This window comes from Microcebus murinus, chromosome 18 (assembly GCF_040939455.1).
Source record: "Microcebus murinus isolate Inina chromosome 18, M.murinus_Inina_mat1.0, whole genome shotgun sequence".
Classification (NCBI taxonomy): domain Eukaryota; kingdom Metazoa; phylum Chordata; class Mammalia; order Primates; family Cheirogaleidae; genus Microcebus; species Microcebus murinus.
Window position 1 is genome coordinate 31458096 of NC_134121.1, and position 21845 is coordinate 31479940.

Below are 21845 nucleotides of genomic sequence, written 5' to 3' on the forward strand. Positions count from 1 at the left end.
TCCTCTGTAATTTCCTTCCTCAGTGTTTCATAATTCTCCCCGTCCTTTTTTTGTTGGAAGGTTTTTTATTGCGGTTTCAATTTTGATACTTGATATTGGTCTGTTCAGGAATTCTATTTCTTCCTGATTGAGCCTAGGGAGGCTGTGTGCTTCTAAGAATTTGTCCATTTCCTCCACATTTTCAAGTTTATGTGCAGAGATTTTTGTAGTATTCTGAGATGGTATTTTGTATTTCCATGGTATTGGTTGTGATTTCTCCTTTTTCATTTCTGCATTTCTCAATGTTTATTAGAGTCCTTTCTTTTCTGCTTCTGGTTAATCTAGCGAGAAGCCTGTCAATTTTATCTTTTTAAAAAACCAACTTTTCGTTCATTAATCTTCTGTACAATTCTTTTGTTATCAATTTCATTTAGCTCTGCTCTGATCTTGGCTACTTCTTTTCTTCTGCTGGGTTTGGGATTGGTTTGCTCTTCCTTTTCCAGTTCCTTGAGATCATTCCTTAAATTATTGATTTGCGATCTTTCTGTCTTTGGAATCTAGGCATTTAGAGCTATAACTTTTCCTCTCAGGACTGCATTAGCTGTATCCCACAGATTTTGATAACTTGTGTCCCCTTTATCATTTAATTCAAAGAATCTTGATTTCCATCTTAATTTCCTCCTTGACCTATCTATCATTCAGCAGTAGTTTGTTTAGTTTCCATGACTTTGTGTGTAGATAAGTGTTTCTGTTGGAGTTGATTTCTAATTTTATTCTCCCATGGTCTGAGAAGATACATGGTAAAATTTCTATTTTAAAAATTTTTTTGAGACATGTTTTATGGCATAGGATATGATCAGTCTTAGAGAATAATGTTCCATGAGCTGATGAGAAGAATGTATATTCAGTGTATTTTGAGTAGAACGTTTTACAGATATCTGTTAGGCCCTTTTGTTCTACAGTTCCATTTAAGTCCATTGTTTCTTTGTTTATTTTCTGTTTGGAGGATTTGTCTAATTCTGTCAGTGGGGAGTTGAAGTCCCAGCTGCTGTTTATCATTTTGTTTAGATCAAGTAGGATTTGCTTTATGAAGGTGGGTGCTCCTTTGTGAGGTCTGTAAATATTTAGAATTATTATGTCTTCTTGTTGAATGGTTCCCTTTACCATTAATATAATAACCATCTTTGTCTTTCTTTACTTTGGTTGATTTGAAGTCTATGTTATCTGATGTGAGAATAGCAAAACCAGCTTTCTTTTGGTTTCCATTTGCATGGGATATTGTTTTCCATCCGTTCACCTTGAGTCTGAAGCGGGTTAGATGTATTTCCTGGAGACACCAGATACTTGGCTTGTGCTTTTTTATCCATTCAGCCAGGCTAAGTCTCTTGAGTTTGGAATTCAAGCCACTTATAGTTATTGAAAGAATTGATAAGTGAGGTGGATTTCTGTTCATTCTATTGAGTAGAATTTTATTTCTTTGTTTTACTTCTTGTGTAATTGTGGTATCTGGGTTCTGACCTTTATCTTTTGGGTGATTTTACATTGATGAGTGTCTACGGTATTGATCCATAATGCAGTTCTGAGTACTTCTTGCAGGGCAGGTCTGGTCTTGACAAATTCCCTCAGTGTTTGCTTGTCTGAGAAAGTCTTTATTTCTCCCTCATATAAGAAACTTAGTTTTGCAGGATATAACATTCTAGGCTGGCCCTTATTCCATTTTAGAAGACTGAAAATGGGGCCCCAATCCCTTCTGGTTTGTAAGGACTCAGCTGAGAAATCTACAGTTAGTCTGATCAATTTTTCTTTGTAAGTTACCTGATTTTTTCACCTTATAAGAAAGAGTACCTCTTTCTTATTTACTTTGGCAAGTCTAATGACTATGTGTTGTAGTGACTGCCTCTTTGCAATGAATCTCCCAGGAGTCCTTTGAGCTTTTTTTATCTGGATATCTAGATTTTTAGCAAGGCCAGGGAAATTTTCCTCGATTATTCCTTCAAGTACATTTTCCAACCCTTGTGTATTTTCTTCTTCACCCTCTGGGATGCCTATAATTGTTATATTTGGCCTATTTACATAATCCTATAGTTCTTGTAGGCTTTGTTCATTCTTCTTATTTCTATGTTCCTTCTCTTCCACTGATTTGTTTTGCTCAAATGTGTTATCTTCTAGCTCTGAGATTCTTTTTTTTTTTTTTTTTTTTTTGAGACAGAGTCTCGCTTTCTTGCCTAGGCTAGAGTGAGTGCCATGGCGTCAGCCTAGCTCACAGCAACCTCAAACTCCTGGGCTCAAGCAATCCTCCTGCCTCAGCCTCCCGAGTAGCTGGGACTACAGGCACGAGCCACCATGCCCGGCTGATTTTTATATTACATATATTAGTTGGCCAATTAATTTCTTTCTATTTTTATGGTAGAGACGAGGTCTCACTCAGGCTGGTTTTGAACTCCTAACCTTGAGCAATCCGCCCGCCTCGGCCTCCCAGAGTGCTAGGATTACAGGCATGAGCCACTGCGCCCGGCCCTAGCTCTGAGATTCTTTCTTCTGCCGGATCTAGCCTATTCTTAAGGCTTTCCACTGTGTTTTGTAAATCCTGGAACGAAATTTTCATTTCCAGAAATTCTGTTTGGTTTTCTTTAATAATTCATTTTCTTTAGAGAATTTTTCATTCATCTCCTACATTGTTTTTGTGACTTCTTTGTGTTGGGTTTCTATTTTCTCTTGTATTATGTTGAACTTCCTTACAATCCATATTCAAAATTCTTCATCTATCATTTTAATCTTTTCATTTATGTTGGTATCAATTGGTAAGGAGTTATTGTTTTCTTTTGAGAATGTCCTTTCACTTTGATTTTTCATATTTCTGGAGTTCTTTTGCTAGTTCCTTCTCATTAGGCCTCTCAATCAAGAGTTGAGGGTGCCAGGGCTGGCCTATGGACCTTTCTCCAAGTCCCCAAAGATCAGTCCATGACTGTTCCAGGGAGAGGAGTACTGATCTTGAGTTGCCTTTGGGGTGCTTTAGTAGGCTTGATGAATCTCTCAGTTTATGCCACTGTGGTGGGTCCACTCTGAGTGGTGGGTTTAGCTGGGAGCACACCCCCACTACAGAGAAACAGGCTTCTCAGCACAGAGCACTCTCACGGTTGCTACAGCAGAAAGAGGTCACAGTCACAAGCCAGCTTGAGCCAAAATTATTTTCTGTGATGCCAGCAATGGAGGAGGTGCAGAGGAGAAGGCGTCTAGGTGTAAGAATGCCAGCTCTCTGGTCTCTCATGGCATTCTCCCAGGGGGTGAGAGTTTTGTATCCTGCTTCTTGCCAGAGTCACCCACGTCGGGGAGGGGTTCTCCCCTTAGCCTTTCACTGGGCTCTGGGCCTCTCTGGATTGGGTCTGCACTGCTGTCCTCTTTTCTTTCTCTTCCTCTTTCTCAGCTTCACAGTCCTTCTTGGTGGGGTCTCCGAATGCCTCTGCTGTCTCTGTCTGTGATCCACACCCAAGCTGCAATTGTCTTCTGCTCTGCTCAGTCTACCCTTCTACCTTTCACCCAGGAAAGTCTGACAAGCTATGTCTCTAGTCAGCCATTTGGGCTCTATGCCCTTTAATTATTTCATTTCATTTTAAGACATTTTATCTTGCTGGGCGCGGTGGCTCATGCCTGTAATCCTAGCACTCTGGGAGGCCAAGGTGGGGGGATTGCTCAAGGTCAGGAGTTCAAGACCAGCCTGAGCAAGAGCGAGACCCTGTCTCTACTATAAATAGAAAGAAATTAATTGGCTAACTAATATATATATATACACATATTTAGAAAATTACCCAGGCATGGTGATGCATGCCTGTAGTCCCAGCTACTCAGGAGGCTAAGGCAGGAGGACTGCTTGAGCCCAGGAGTTTGAGGTTGCTGTGAGCTAAGCTGACGCCATGGCACTCTAGTCCGGGCAATAGAAGTGAGATTCTGTTTCAAAAAAAAAAAAAAAAAGACATTTTATCTTATTTTAAGTCACTGTGTTACCTAGGCTAGATTGTAGTGGCTGGCATCATCAAAGCTCACTGCAACCTCAAGCATCTGAGCTCAAGTTATTCTCCTGCCTTAACCTCCAAAGTAGCTGGGACTACAGGCATGCACCACAACTTGCGGTTAATTTCTTTTTTATTTTTTGTGGAAATGGGATCTTGCTATCTTACCCGGCTGGTCTCAAATTCCTGGCCTCAATCGATCCTCCTGCCTGGGCCTCTCAAACTGTTGGGATTATAGGTGTGAGCCACCACACCCAGCCTGGAGCCACATATTAAACCTGGTATGTAAGTCTTGACAACTACATCGTAAACCTCTAACAGTGTAATTGCTTATACCAAGAACACATGTGGTAATAATTATTTATATTTTGATAAAGAAAACTGAGATACCAGATAGTCTGCTAGAAGTTACATAGTTTGTCAACTGTATGGTGGCTACAGGGAAACATGTTACCCGGATCTGGGCCCTTGTTTTTCCATGAACATAGACTATGTATTTATTCATTTATTTTAATTAAAAAGTAATACATGCCACACTATTGTTGAAAAAATTAAAACTGCCACTGCACTCCAGCCTGGACAATAGAGCGAAACCCCGTCTCTTTGGAAAAAAAAGTCAAATAGTACTAAAGGACTTATTATGAAAGAAAACCCTTCCCCATTTTTTCTCTAAGCTTCAGAGACTACCAGCCTCAACTCTTCTAGCCATTCACCTTTTGTTTCCATTTTCTAAATAAAATGTTTATACTGATATTTCTTAATTTTTCAATATTAGGTATCAGATATATTATCTTCCCCCTATGGTAGAAGAGATCTTAGTTCTTTCTGATTTCTTGCTTTATCAATATTAACTATATCTCTTACCAAGATAAAAGTTTTAGTGATTTTTCTCACACACACAACTCTCCCTCCCTCAGTTCTCCAAATTTGGTTAAACCAGTAAGTTTTAAAATATATTATATTTATGCAAATAGCATAAACTGCTGAACAGTGTACTAAGAACATAACTCCTTTCTTATACAACTGCAGTCATGGGTCACTTATAACAGGGATACATTCTGACAAATGCATCATTAGGCTATTTTGTTGTTCTGGGAACGCAAACCTAGATGATATAAGCCTACTACACACCTAGGCTGTGTGGTATGGCCTATGTTCCTAGGCTATAAACCTATACAGCATGTCACTGTTCTGAATAATATGGGCAACTGTAATACAATGGTGAGTATTTGTGTATTTAAGCATATCTAAACCAAGAAAAGGTACAGTAAAAATACAGTATAAAAGATTAAAATGGTACAACTGTATAGGGAACATTTATTATAATTTTATGAGGCCACCATTATATATGCAGTCTGTTATTGACCAAAATGTCACTATGTGGTTATGACTGTATTTTGTTTTTCCTAGAGTCAATAACTGCTTCATGTTTTTCATTGTTTGGTTTTTTTTGTTAAGATAGGGTCTTTTTTGTTTGTTTATTTTGGTTTGTTTTTTCCTTTTCTTGTTTCTTTGGGGTTTTTCTTACTTTCTTTTTGTTTTAGAGATGGGGGTCTCCCTGTGTTGCCTAGGCTGGTTCCAAACTCCTGGGCTTAAGTGATCCTCCTGAGTAGCTAGGACAACAGGCATGTACCACCTCACCAACTGCTTCATTTTTTTCATTTGCTTTGTTTCCAACGCATCTATCAGTATTTTTTTCCACATGCTCCATCATCATTGTGGCATGCTATTCAGTAATATTTTTCATATGCTCAAATAAATCACTTTCTTTTTTTCCCTGTGGAAAACTCCCTGGGGTAGGCCTGGTGTACAAATGACATCCTGGGACTTCTTTATGGAGCTCTTTTGTGCTGGATCACCTGTTTCCTAGATCCCATGTTTTCCTTTTTTCTTGTTTTATTAACTTGGTTTTTAGATTTTACTAGAGTATACCCTTCCTATTAGTTTTACTACCTTCTACTACTATCTCTTGTCTTTATCTTCCCAATGATTTGGGGTCATACAATATATACACTATCAGAGCTTATAACATGTAAATTCTGTTCTGGAATAGTAAACTCTATACTAACTCTATGGATTCCATGCTCACAGCAGATCTATATTTTCTTTATCACTTATTTGTTTAGCTGGGATGTGTATTATAATGGTTTCTCAAGAAAGAATCAGGGAAATTATATTTTCTGAGTTCTTACATGTTCAAATATGTCTGTTGCCTTTTAACCTGTACAACAGTGGGGCTAGATCTTGGTTTACACTTTCTTTCCTTGAGGACTTTATATTGCTCCACAGTCTTTTGGCACTAAACTTTCCTGAGGAGAATTCTGAAGTCAGTCTGAATCTTTCTCCCCCTCATCTATTCTTTCTTTTTCTCTAGAGTCATTCTTTAATTTTTGCAGTCCAATAACATTACTAGGTTGTGCTTTGACATAAGTATTCTATGTAAATTTTTCCTGGCTCATCATGTGCCCTCGCAATCTATAGATTCGAGTCTGCCTTTACTCAATTTTCTCATGTCCCTTACTATGTTTTTCAGAAGTGTCTATTCTCCTTTTGCACTTCCAATATGCCCTTTATTTCGTTCACAATTTTATTTTTCTCTTCTACTTATTTCCTGAGCACTGTTAGCTAAGGCTTTTTCTTCTGCACCAAATCTTCCTTAACCTATCCCTGCTTTATGTTCTAGTTTTACCAAAGCATTTACAAGATTAAGGTTTTCTATTATTTTAGGCAACATATTTTATTATAACTTCTATCAACTCTGGTTTTCACCATTCATCAGTTTTTCAATTGCCATTTATTTTTATTTTTGTCGTGTTCTTTTCAACTGTTTTATTATAATCTCCATATATATATATATATATATATATATATATATATATATATATATATATATATATATATATATATCCCCTGCTGATTTCTTTATAATAATTAGTCATCTATACTTCCTGGACCAGCTATTTGTAAGAGGTTCATGTGAGGAAGTGGCAAGACTGTGTTTCAGGCTAGCAAGAATTCTCCTTAGTTCACAATGAAGTTCTTTAGGACCCACAGTTGTCTGAGGGAGTTATTTTATTCTTAACTTCTCCCCAGGCAACAAATAATTGGCAACTAGAAAGCTGCCCATAATACATGATCTGTTTTTCCACAACACCTTTTTAAAGATATGGTATATTTCTAATTCTTCACTCAGCTCCTCCTCTCCTCCTTCTCCTTGGTGCCCAGCTAGGTATTGAGAAGCTCCTGCTGACAGCCTCTGAATGGTTCCAAAATTGCTGATTTTAATCCCTCAGAGCACACCAACTTCTTTGGAAAATACATTCTACTGGCTTTTATTGAGATCTGCAGATGTAGCCATCCTATCTCATTATTTCCTCAAACCCATTTGGCCTTTGTTGCATTTGGCACCACTCGATTTTGTGATTTGGTGTTACAGATATTTCCTACTCTTACTGAAGATGATATTTACATTTTTCTTTCTTTTTTTTCTGATGATTTCTGAGAGAAGCAGAGAATATCGTTGTTATGATACCATTTAAAATCTGTAATGAGCTCATACTTTTTACTAGAGATTGAACTGCTTTTCAGAGAGATAGTGATAATTATTCTTATAATATAAAGACTTGCATTATTTTGATTCTTTAGTACAGCAAACAAGATAAATGATACTTTCTTGGAATGCATATTGAGTGAGTTAAATCATATACATTCAACTATGAAGCATAATAAATTAGGGAAAGAAGTGATTCCAGAAGGAAGACTGATTTGTGAGAAATCAGCAATTTTACACTCTAATTCTATGATATTTAATTTATACTATGACCTTGTAGTAGTTATTTTATCCTCTAATTCTTCTCTGTAAACCTGAAATCTTTAATTGTTATTTAACTATGGAATTTAAAGATCTTGATTAAATATAAATTTATAATGATTGAGTAATAGAGTTAATATCAAATCAATCATAGTTTATGAAGTATTTATAATTACCTTCCATTTTTCTTTCTGCCCTCTAAATTATTCCAATAAGCCTAAGGAAGACTAAAGCTGGGCAAAGTCTGTAGCAAATTATAGATTTTTTTCTTTCTAGTCTGAATAACATATGTGCAAAAAAACAACTACATTCACCAAAATTTAAATAAATCACTGAGGAGGAAAAGTGTGATTTTATTTTCCTACTTCATTTTAGTCACACATGATTATATAGAAATTCCAACAAATAGCCTTTCAGATACTTGATTCTTATAAATTATGATAACACCTCAAGTATATTCTCAAAACAGAGGTAGTAGGCAGAATTTCTGATATTGAAAATAATGACAATGTATCTCATTTTTAAGACTTTTCAAAGCCAACAGAATTTTAAATGACAAGTCAAGGTTAAACAAGTTAACTTCTCAATGATGTATATAATACAAAATAACATGATAACACAAAGAGATTGAAGTTATCCAAATAACAAGCACATAGTTAAAAACCAAAAAATATGAAAGGACTTATAATGAAAAGCAACAGTGCCCCTCTTCCTCTTTCAGTTCTATTCACCAGAGACAACCAATACTTTGCATTTAGATCAGGACAAACCACTTTAATATTAACATGTAATTCCCAGTCGGGGTCGGGGGAGGAAGAGTATAGAGAAAGTGATACTCTCATACACTATTGATAAGAATGTAAATTAAAGAAATCATTTTGAAGAAAAATTTGGTATATACAATATTTTAAAAATACACATATCTTTTAATGTAGCATTAGAAATTTATCCTAATGTTAGCTGTAAAAGTACTCTAAGAAATATATTTAAAGATGTTGGCCAGCCACGGTGGCTAATGCCTGTAATCCTAGCACTCTGGGAGGCTGAGGTGGGAGAATTGCTTGAGGTTAGGAGTTCAAGACCAGCCTGAGCAAGAGCAAGATCCCATTTCTACTAAAAACAGAAAAAATTAGCCAGGCATGGTGGCAGGCGCCTATAGTCCCAGCTCTTCTGGAGGCTAAGGCAGGAGGATCACTTGAGCTCAGGAGTTTGAGGCTGCAGTGAGCTATCATCACACCACTGCACTCTAGCCTGGGTGACAGAGCAAGATCCTGTCTCAAAGGAAAAAAAAAAAAAAAAAGAGAGAAAGAAGCAAGTAACAAAACAGTATCAGCATTTGAAAAAGGGGATTTAGATGGTGACACGTATACATACTTCCAAATAAATTGACAGCACTTACTTATAGGGTAGTAGGAATGAAAAGTTGGGGGCACTTTATACTTTTCATTTTTCTATATTACTTGAATTTTTAATGACAATACTACATTATTTTATGAAAGTAGTTATTAGTAAGACAGGCCTAGGGCATGATCTTGGGAGTGGATGGCTGAGTTAAGGTGGAAGACAAGATTGTTGGAGGTAAGGAAGTCAAGGAACACAGAGATGTCTGAGCATTGGAAGGATCATCTGTGTAGATACTTAAATAACCAAAACTTTTTAAAAGAGTTGTCGTGGAGGGAGTCACAGTATCTACACAGATGATCCTTCCAATGCTCAGATCTCTCTCTATTCCTTGACTTCCTTACCTCCAACAATCTTGTCTTCCACCTTAACTCAGCCATCCACTCCCAAGATCATGCCCTAGGCCTAATAACTAATAACTACCTTCATAATTTCCATTTCAAGCATCCCACTCTCCTCCTACAACTCCTATCTTTCTAGCCCACTCCCTGTAGTACATGGACTTCAACAATTTTAACTCCATCAGGACATTAAATCCATTTTCTCTTCAATCTTCACTACTCTCCTTCTTTGGCCCATCATTATAATCACTCCCTTCTGCATAAACTCTCAAATCTCTTATCTCTCTATCCCTCTGCCAAACTTACTTTGTAGAACCCTGGTTAAATCCAACTGTCTTCTTACTTAAGACAGCATCCAAACAGCTGAACGTGACCAAAGTAAAATTTAAACAATGACTTATCTTCCTTTAATTTATAACTACTAACTTTGAGTCTATTATTAACTTTATATATATATATACATATATATATATATATAAATATGTTTTTTAGTTAACTTCGTCTCTTCTCCTTCCGTCTCATTCTCATTAAAGAAACAGAAATTAGAACTCACATAATCTCTCATCACCAAACCTACTAAACTATGTGAATCCGTACCCATATACTCTTTCTTCCTACACAACAGCAAAATTATCCATGATCCTTTCTAAGGCCATCTCTTCTACTTATCCACTGGATTCTATCCCCTCTCACCAACCAAGGATATCACTCCTACAATTGTCTTTCTCTCTCTTGTTATCATTTTCACTCTCCACTAGCCATTTCCATCAGCATACAGTGTTTCCAATGTTAAAATACAGGTTTCTTAAATAAATGGGACATGATCAAACTACAAAGCTTCTGCACAGCCAAAGAAATAGTCATGAAAGTAAACAGACAACCTACAGAATGGGAGAAAATTTTTGCATCCTATACATCCGATAAGGGACTGATAACTAGAATATACTTAGAACTCATGAAAATCAGGAAGAAAAAATCAAATAACCCCATTAAAAAGTGGGCAAAGGACTTGAACAGAAATTTTTCTAAAGACAGAAGAATGGCCAACAAACATGAAAAAATGCTCAACATCTCTAATCATCAGGGAAATGCAAATCAAAACCACAATGAGATATCACTTAACCCCAGTGAGAATGGCCTTTATCAAAAAATCTCCAAACAATAAATGCTGGTGTGGTTGCGAAGAGAGAGGAACACTCCTACACTGCTGGTGGGACTGCAAATTAGTTCAACCTCTGTGGAAAGCAATATGGAGATACCTTAAAGCGATACAAGTGAATCTACCATTTGATCCAGCAATCCCATTGCTGGGCATCTACCCAAACGATCCAATGACACTCTACAAAAAAGACCCCTGCACTCGAATGTTTATAGCAGCACAATTCATAATTGCAAGGCTGTGGAAACAGCCCAAGTGCCCATCAATCCAAGAATGGATTAATAAAATGTGGTATATGTATACCATGGAGTACTATTCAGCTCTAAGAAACAATGGTGATATAGCACATCTTATATTTTCCTGGTTAGAGCTGGAACCCATACTACTAAGTGAAGTATCCCAAGAATGGAAAAACAAGCACCAGATATATTCTCCAGCAAACTGGTATTAACTGAGTAGCACCTAAGTGGACACATAGGTACTACAGTAATAGGGTATTGGGCAGGTCGGAGGGGGGAGGGGGGAGGGTATATACATACATAATGAGTGAGATGTGCACCATCTTGGGGATGGTCATGATGGAGACTCAGACTTTTGGGGGGAGGGGGGAAACGGACATTTATTGAAACCTTAAAATCTGTACCCCCATAATATGCCGAAATAAAAAAAAAAAAGCCTAAAATCACTAAAGCAAAAAAAAAAAAAAAAATACAGGTTTCTTGACCAACATCCCACCACCCCAGTCAATGTCCCATTTCTCTGCTGCCCTTTACAAACTTAAAAGAGCAATCTGTACTTGCTGTCTTTACTTTCTCTATTTCCATTGTCTCTTAAACTCACTCCATTCAGGCTATAGTTCCCACTGTTTTTCTGAAACTGCTCTTGTTAAGACCATGATGGCTTCCATGTTGCTAAATTCAACTGTCAATTCTCATCTTCATTTTATTTGCACTATCATCAGTATCTGAAAAAGGTGATCATTTTTCTCAATCTTGAAATCTTTTTGTTTCACTTTTAAGTCACCACCTTATTGGTTCTGTTTCTATTTTAATACTTCATTAAGTGCTCCTTTTGATCTCTTTTGCTGGTTTCTCTTTTTCTTCCTGACCTCTAGAAATGGTAGTGCCCAGGGTTTAGTCCTTGACTTCTCTATCTATACCTATTTAATAGATTTCATCATATCTCATGTCTTTATGTGTTATCTATATGCTGATGCCTCCCAACTGTATATTTCTGGTCCAAACCTCTCAACTGAACCCCAGACGGCTACTCTTGGATATCCATTGCCTACTTTTGGATATCTAATGTGCATTTCAAACTTGTTAACATGTCCCAAAATAAACTCCTGATTCCCAAACTCCTTTTTGCCAAATTTTTTCTCCTATAAACTTCCTTATTTCAGTAAATAATTCCTTCCATTTTTCCATTTGCTCAGGCCAAAAACCCTAGAGTCATTTTTTATTCCTCTCTTTATCTCACACCCTAAATCTGATCCATCAACAAATCTTCTTGATTCTGTCTTTAAAATCTGACTGCTTATTACCACTTTCATAGATACCTCCCTAGCCTAAACCATCATTATGCTTCACCTCAATTAATGTCATTAACCACTACAGGTCTTTCCATGTTTCCCCACCCCATAGTCTATCCTGCCCATAGGAGCCAGAGAGGTCCTTAAAAAATGTAAGTCAGTACCAATGTTAATTTCTTAGTTTTGATAAATGTACCATAATCATGTGACACCTGGGAGAAGAGACACACAGGAACTCTCTACCTTTTCAACTCTGCTGTAAATCTAAAATTATTTCAAAATTGAAAGTGTTTTTTTTGTTTTGTTTTGTTTTGGGGAGGGTGGGAGGCTTTATTCTTTTGTATCTGAATAAATGTTTCTTATTCAGTTTTTTAGAAGCCTGTATTGTTAAAGCATATATTGTTTTAAAAAGCTATTGGGGGGAATTTATGTTAGGTTAAAAGTACCCTACTAAAGATCATAAGTTAAACATTATAAATCAGAATGAGAGTATAGTATTAAATCTAGATCCTCTCAGTCATTATAGATATTGCTGCACTCTTAATAACAAATATATGCTTCTCTGTAAAGCATTAAAAAAAAAAGTTCCAAGGATAAGATGGCTAAGGTATGAGCTAAAGGATCTCCAAATATATTCTTATCCATTCCCTGACCTTTCTGTGTGTTATTTCTTGGTTGTTTTTCAGATCAATGCCATTCTCTGTTTGGGAGCTTCTATGATGCAAGCTTTTTTGTAGGGTCGAATTTCTTCAGAGCCAAATCCTGGGAATCACATGTTCCACTGGCGCTGTAAATGCAGCTGGACATCTTTCACCTCCAAGGTGCTGGACTTGTGATGCTGAGCAAGCTGGCAGGCTGCTGTCACCACACTCTTGATAAAATCATCAGCAATCTGTAGCATCATCTACTGCACATCTTTATCCAACTGCTCATTAGTAACCACTTCTCTTACTAAATCCTATAATTTCTTCTTGGTCAACACCTTCTTAGGTCTAAGGTGACCTCCTGTCCCCGAGTGGCTGGTATCTTTACCACTGTAGTGCTATTGGCCATGGAGCCTTGTGGAGAGGTGCTGGCTGGTTCCAGTTTTATGGATGACAAATTGGAGAGGTTGATTAGGGCAGAGGGGCCCAATTGGTTCATAATCTGCCAAGCTTTGGACTTAAACTCATGGAGCTTATCAAGATCCTGTTTCTTTTTGGAACTGTGAGGACCAAGGCCAATCAAGGGTAACAACGTATATCTCCCCATGATACGTGGAGACTGCCCCAATGAAGCGTTTGTCTCAGCAGCCATCTGACTGCACAGCCCTTCCCGAGTACTTCCCAAAATTGAACGTTTAAAATTAGGCAAGTCATGTCATTCACTGTTTAAAACCTCAGTGCCGAGAAACATATAGAAGGCACACAATAAATATTTATTGGATGAATGGATGAAAACTGAAGGTTAACTATTCAAGACCCCTCTGCTCACCATCCACAGGACGTGAAAAAAGAAAAGACCTCTCAAGTTCAATGATTGTATAATCCCCTACATTGCCTCTTTCCACCTATCAATTGCTATTCTTCTGCTAGGTTTAGTACATGTTTCTAAATGCCACATTCTTCTCATGATTTTCTTTCTTCTCTCTCACACAATGACTATTCCTACCCATTATCTTCTGAGAGCCATAAACCTTCAGGCATTTCTTTGCTTTCAAATTAAACTTAAATTACCTTTTGATAGCACTCTGAATCAAACCACTGTGAAAATTATGAATCTGAAGGCTACAGCTCTGCTTCCATTTATGGTTCAGTATAGAATACTTGGATTTTAAAGATATCAACATCTCAGGTTTTTTAGATAAAATTTTAGGTCTCATAATTGTAGCTCATAAAAATAATCTCTTCTCAGTATTTTACCTAGATTCAGATTTGAGGTTCAAGAAGCAAAGTTTATGGATAAATATACATCTTTAAAAGTATCTAAATATTGAAACCGTAAAATCTGTACCCCCATAATATGCCAAAATAAAATAAAAAAACAAAAACAAGGAAGTCCTAGGAGTCTTTCAGAACCTTTTCTGGTTCTGAGGGCTGCCTGATGAGCAAATCCTTCTTTGCTCAATTAAACTACATTAAATCCAAAAAAAAAAAAAAGTATCTGAATAAATGTTTCTTATTCAGTTTTTTAGAAGCCTGTATTTTTAAAGCATATATTGTTTTAAAAAGCTATTGGGGGGAATTTATGTTAGGTAAAAAGTACCCTACTAAAGATCATAAGTTAAACATTATAAATCAGAATGAGAGTATAGCATTAAATCTAGCCTTATATGAAAGATTTTCGTCTTTGATTTGATACAAATTCCAGTAATCTAAGTAATCTCTACCTAATAAAGGAATATGCCCTTAGAAATTCTACTGGTGAAATAGTTCAGTTTCTGAAGGAACTATTTTTAAATAAGCCTTAAATATACACCAAATCTCCAATACAGTTGGCAGCTTCAGAAAAGCTTAATTACCCTCTTATTCTTTTAACCATCCAAATAAACCAATCCAGTGACTACCATAGTACTTATTACCTGCTGTGAGCACAGTCAAATGGATTCCCCACTGTTAAATTCAGAAAATAAAATAGAAGAAGAAAAAAACAAACAACAACAACTAAAAAAAAAAAAAAAAAAAAAGGGAAAAGAAATAAGAATGCTGACAGGCAAAGTAACAAAATACAGCAACCAGGGACAAAATGAGAATCCCAGCCTGGCTTCTGATACTGAGAAAGATCCGAGAAACTATTTTTAGAAAGTCTATGGAAAATATCTAGGAAAATGCTTTCATTCATAGTGGTAAAATAAAATTCAACTTAGAGTAATATACTGTGATTTTCTTTAAATGCTACTCCAAAGGAAACCAGAGAATAAAATTATACTTTGGCTTTGAAAAGATCTGATAGGGTCAGTAAATGAAAAACTAAAAAAACTAAAAAAAAAAAAAAAAAGATAGATTTATGGAGAAGAACCACAACAGTACACTGTATGTGTTATTCTCATAATGAAAAGAAGAAATAGTTGGCAGTAGATAATATAGCAGGGTTCAAAATCATTTTACTTTCCAGCTTTTGCTTCCCTTCTGAATTCACCATAAAATTTGCTCTGTCCTGCTTAAGTTAAACCAAGAGTGGCAGCATCAAGCTGAGTAAATCTGATTGCAGAGCTATTGTCTATTGCAAAATGGATTTCAGGAAGATGTTTCCCTAATGGAAATGCTGAATTATAACCTTAACCACAGCAACATATCTGGGTATTGCCTTATTAAAAACTGTCACAGAGTAAATGGAGTAGAAGATGGGAAAATGTATACTATATAAAAAAGTGCAATAATATTCTACCTAGCAAAACAAACATAAATAGATAATAAACAACAGCAATAATTATAATAAATTCTAAGCCTCAGCAGAAGAAAAACTCAACACATTAGGTGTACCTTTTAATTTCCAATGAATATAAGACAATTCTTGTAGTTACTGAGGGAATCTCTGTTAGCTAGCTTACTAGTAATGTATGATAATCTCACATATTTGTATAGGCCTTTATGTTTACAAAGGGTTTTCACATATATTATCTCCATTAGCCTATACCAAACCCTGTGAGATAGTATGATAAGTATTAAAACAAAATCATAGTGGCCGGGCGCAGTGGCTCATGGCTGTAATCCTAGTACTCTGGTAGGCCCAAGGCAGAAGGATCACTCAAGGTCAGGAGTTCGAAAACAGCCTGAGCAAGAGCAAGACCCCGTCTCTACTATAAATAGAAAGAAATTAATTGGCCAACTAAAAATATATAGAAAAAATTAGCTGGGCATGGTGGCACATGCCTGTAGTCCCAGCTACCGGGAAGCTGAGGCAGAAGGATTGCTTAAGCCCAGGAGTTTGAGGTTGCTGTGAGCTAGGTTGATGCCATAGCACTCTAGTCCAGGCAACAGAGCAAGAGACTGTCTCAAAAAAAAAAAAAAAAAAAATCATAGAATTGGAAAGAATCACAAAAGTCGTCTAGTCAACTTTCAATTTGCAGATAGGAATTCTCTCTATAGTATCCCTAACATCTGATTAGTTAGCTTCTGTCATAATTTCTTCAGTGACAGGAAATCATAAGCAAAGGCTTATGGAGAATGAACAAGACTTACCTGAGTATTTATTAAAATAGGATCAGGGAAACATGTCAATGGAAAATTCTACCTCTACCAGCTATTTCCTGTTTATTGAAAATTTATTATGTGCCAGACACTGTCTTTATGTACATGATTTCTTTTAACCTTTACAACAACCTGTAAGGAGCAGCTAATAGCTGCTTAATTATTAGGAATATTTTATTTGAAACTACTTTTTTCCAAATTATTTAATGACCTTTAAAATCTATTTAAATGGAGAACCTCTGAAAATGTATGTTGAATAGAAGGCATAGCTAAAGATAAGGTATTAATATGATTATTCCCATTTTATAGATGAGAAAATTGAGTTAAGTGAATTAGCCCTAGTGATATTTAGGAAGTAATGGGGTGGGACCTAGAATACAGCCCTTCAATCTACTAATCCAATAATGAATTCTATTCCACATTGCAAAGTAAGTCAGCTACAATGTATTTTAATAGAGATGAACATCTAAAAATCTCTTAAATTTGCAACAAAAATAAAATGATTTATTTTTTGGCTATAATAATAGAGCTTAATACAGCCCACTGTAAGTGGAATGAGAGTTATCAAGATGTAAGATTTGGGGCTTTTACAAATTAACAATCTATTGACCATATGTGATTCAATATAGTTTTTTGGTCAGTGCAACCACTGATATGGTATACTTGTAGGTTACTACAAAAACAGGCACAAACAGCCAAAGCCTGCCCCCTCCTCTCTCTCTCTCTCTCTGTCCCCTACCCTACATAAGAATACTGCAAAATGACAACAACAATCTTTGGTAGTAAGTAATAAATAATTGCAGAGGATAATTAGAAGTGTCAAAAATTTAGATTTAAATTAATTTTGCCACAGATTACGTATACTTTTTAGTGAGTTTAGTCTATCCAAAATGATAAAGTGGGCAAAGCTTTCTGTAAGATCAGGTCTTGTTCACATGTTATCTCTATATCAAAATTTGTTGTTTGATCTCTTGGTTAAGATAGTGTTTGCCAGCTTTCTTCATATTTTTTTTTCTTGGAAGTGAGTCAGTCCACACTCAAGGCTGGAGATGGGGGTTAACTCTACCCCCTGGTGAAGGGCATTTTACCTCTGTAGTATTCTTCCCCAAAGCCCATAACCCAAGTTTAGGCTTTTTGAAAACATTATCAGATAACTAAATTGCAAAACATTCTATGAAACATCCAGCCAGAGCTCCTTAAAGACTATTAAGCTCATAGGAAATAAGGGAGGACTAAGCTACTGTCATAGACCACAAAAGAATAGGAAATATGATGACTAAAAGCAATGTAGTGCCCCAGATTGGATCCTAGAACAGAAAAAGGACACTGGTAAAAAGAAAAAAAAAACTGATGGGAAAAATTTTAATTAATAGTAATGAACCAGTGCTGGTCAGTTTCTTAGTTTTGCCAAATGTACCACAATAATGTAAGATGTTAACATCGGGGGATATGTAAGAGGCAGATGGGAATATTATCTTTAGTGGCTTTCCTGTAAACCTAAAATTATCCAAAACTAAAAAGTTTATTTTTAAAAAACTCTGCTCAAGGCTAGAGGCTTATAAACTCATTCATTACTTTGCTGACTATAAGACACAGGAAAAACTGAACTGTTTTTCCTACTCTTAACACTTAACATATTACTTCTGACACTAGACATGTGGGTTTTTTCCCCACACATCAAGCAATTCTCTAGCAAACACCAACTGGATGCCCTATAATTCAATCAGTTCTGACACTATCTACCTGGAGATATTGTCAGATCCCACAGGTTAAATGAGGGCTCAGTCCCACAAGACTGCCCCCACTTCAGATGCCAGTTGCAAGTCCCAGGTTGTGAACTATACTTCTGATCAACTCAATATAAATTGGGGGTTCTCATGACCTTGGGTTCGATTAATTTGCTAGAGCAGCTTGCAAAACTCAAATACTTTACTTACTATTGCTGATTTATTACAAAGGATATTTTAAAGGATGCAAATGAACATCCAGATGAAGAGACACAAAGGGTGAGATTTGGAATGGTCCCAAGCACAGGAGCTTCTGTCCCTGTGGAATTAGGGTGCACTACCCTTCCCAGCACAAGGAAGTGTTCTTGTTCACCAACTCACAAGCTCTCTGAATCCAGTTCTTTTCTGGGTTTTTATAGAGGCTGCATTATTTAGGCCTGATTGATTAAATCATTGGTGATCTACTTAACCTTCAGCCCCCACTCCCCTCCCTCATGAAACTGAAAGTTCCAACACTCTGATCCTGTGGTTGGTTCCCCTGGCAATCAGACCCCCCATCCAGAAGCCATCTAGAAACTACCAGTCAACAGTCATCTCCTTACCACACAAAGAAACACTTATCACCTTGAAGATACCAAGAGTTTTAGAATTGTGTGTCAGGAGATGTGGACAAAGACCAAATGTATTATTTTTTTTGTTATAAATCATAATATCACACTAATCATCTCCTACAATTCTCTTTCCTCAATTCATTCCAGTCACACTGGCCTTCTTGTTATTCCTCAGATATACTAATTATGCACTTACTTTAGGCCCTTTGCATTTTGTATCATTTCCTCTGCCCGGAATGAATTTTCTTCAGATATTTATATGGTTCATACCCTCACTTCCTTCAAGTTTCTGCTCAAATATAGCATTAGAGAGGATTTTCTTACCCACTTTCTTCAAAAAATACCTCCTTATTATCTTTCTTGTTACTAATTTGTGAATGATTGTCTGTCTCCCTCTTAGCCCTCCACAGGGACTCAGTTTTGTTCATCGCTTTACCTTTAGCACCTAGAACAGCACTTAGTATATAGTAGGCCCTCAATAGGTATTTGTTGAATGAACGGATGACTTTATATTAGAAACAGACAAAAGAAAAATCCTCTAGGGATATCTGCATTTTAACAAGAAGAAAATCTTAAACCAAAGGAATAAATTTCCAGTGTTGCAATTTCAGATATCATTTATTAACCAGTAAAGGTATTTAAAAATGCAGCAGAACAGCCTTCAAACCCACTCCATTCCCACTAAGATCCTCACTATCCTGTAGTACACAGAAAGGTGGTTAAACATTATTCCCTATTCCTGTGTTTCAGTGAAACCATAGGAAAGAAATGTTTAGGAAATTATCTTAAAAATAGAGGAAAGACTTCCAGTTTTAGTTCCACTTGTAAGAAGCTTGGAAGGGGCCACTCCATCCTAACAAGTAAAAAGCTGAACAACGTGAAAAATCAACAACTCTTCTTAGATCCTTAAGAGAAGGGAGTCACAGGTGCTCCTAAAATTAGAGAGAAAGATAGGTGTATACAGAGAACCACAACATACGCAAGCAGAGAACCCCGTAGGAAACAATGTAGGGAGAGAAAAACCTCAACTGTAATTGACAAACTGCTGCAGGCTAGGTACGGAAAACTCTGAGAGTTAAAAACTCTAGGATGACCCAGTCAAAGGGAGCCCATATTTTTGTGAGGTTTACCTCCAGAGCTCTACCAGGTCCTCACAGCAAATATCAGAGAAAAACCACCTCAATGCATCTGGCAAGAGGAGGGGAAAAGGAACAATGTTGAAATATAGCAGAACATTCTGTTCTTCTTAACAAGGTTCACTTTCAGGAGAAACTAGTTAACCAGAGTTTAACCTACTGGGGTTTATTGGAGCCTAACTGACTTGGGGGAAGGGAAATATCCAACACCAGCTCCCTCAAGCATTCCTATGCCACTTAAGGGAAAAGAATAAACAAATTAAATCTGAGAAACGTGTGAAGTTCATAGTCCAGAGGTGTAGGCTCACTAATTATAGGACTATAGGATGTTTTTCCCTCCTTCCACACCTTAAGACCACATTACTAAATGCCTATTTTTTAAATTTTTATTTTCTAAATTTATTTTTATTTGTATATATTCATGGGGTACAAGTGCAATTTTGCTACGTTGATATTGCATTGTGTTGATAGTGTAGGCACATACTTTGATTAATTGTACTGTTTCTTGTTTGCGATATAATAAACTACACTTTTGATTAGAAATTGGACATTTCATCTTTAAAGACCTAATAGACTCACAATACCTGTGAAGTGGTATAGTGGTATTTGAAAGTGAGTTTGGATTAGTTGTAACTATATACTATATATTCCAAACTCTAGAGCAATGACTAAAAAAAGCAAGAAAAAAAGAAGTATAACTTAAATGGTAAAAAAAGAGAAAATAGAATCATAAAATGCTGAATTAAAGCCACAAAATGCAGAAATAGAGAAGATAAAAATAGGAACATCAAACAAGGGCAACAAATAGAAAACAGTAACAAATATGATAGATATTAATCTAACTATACGAATAATAACTTTGATGATTAATGGTCTAAAAGCACCAATTAATTGACAGAAATTGTCAGAGTGAATCAAAAACCAAGATGCAACCATATGCTGTCTATAAGAAATCCACTTTACGGCTGGGCACAGTGACTCATGCCTATAATGCTGAATTTGAGACCAGCCTGAGCAAGAGCAATACTCTGTCTCTACAAAAAATAGAAAAATTAGCCAGGTATGGTGGTATGTACCTATAGTCCCAGGTACTCAGGAGGCTGAGGCAGAAGGACCCCTTGAGCCTGGGAGTTTGAGGTTGCAGTGAACTATGATGACACCACTGGACTCTAGCCTAGGTAACAGAGCAAGACCTTGTCTCAGAAAAAAAATCCACTTTAAATATAAAGACACATGTAGATTAAAAGCAAATGATGGAGAAAGATATACTATGTTAACATTAATCAAAAGAAGACAGAAGGCCGGGCGCTGTGGCTCACGCCTGTAATCCTAGCTCTTGGGAGGCCGAGGCGGGCGGATTGCTCAAGGTCAGGAGTTCAAAACCAGCCTGAGCAAGAGCGAGACCCCGTCTCTACTATAAACAGAAAGAAATTAATTGGCCAACTGATATATATATAAAAAATTAGCCGGGCATAGTGGCACATGCCTGTAGTCCCAGCTACTCGGGAGGCTGAGGCAGAAGGATCACTCGAGCCCAGGAGTTTGAGGTTGCTGTGAGCTAGGCTGACGCCACGGCACTCACTCTAGCCTGGACAACAAAGTGAGACTCTATCTCAAAAAAAAAAAAAAAAAAAAAAAAAGAAGACAGAAGTAGCTATATTAATTTCAGACGAGTAGACTTCAAAGCAAAGAAAGTTATCAGGGCCAAAGAGGCACATTACATAATAATAAAGGGGTCAATTCTCCATGGAGACATAATAATCCTTGATATGTATGTGCCTAACAACAAAATATGTGAGGCAAAAGCTGGTAGAACCTCAAGGAAAAATAGATGAATACACCATTATAGTTAGAGACTTCAACACCCCTCTATCAGAAAGGGGAAAAATGCAGCAGGCAGAAAATCAGTAATGACATAGTTGAATTCAACAACATCATCAGTCACTGGATATAACTGGGATCTATAGACTACT

The 21845-nt window shown here is 36.7% G+C and overlaps 1 protein-coding gene and 1 pseudogene across 1 annotated transcript in view; both read right to left on the reverse strand.

Moving 5' to 3' along the window:
• Positions 1 to 21845, reverse strand: part of PPM1E (protein phosphatase, Mg2+/Mn2+ dependent 1E) — a 213025-nt gene that overhangs the window by 50615 nt on the left and 140565 nt on the right. The window lies entirely within an intron of this gene.
• LOC142861942 (transcription initiation factor TFIID subunit 12 pseudogene) lies at positions 12894 to 21502 on the reverse strand (annotated as a pseudogene).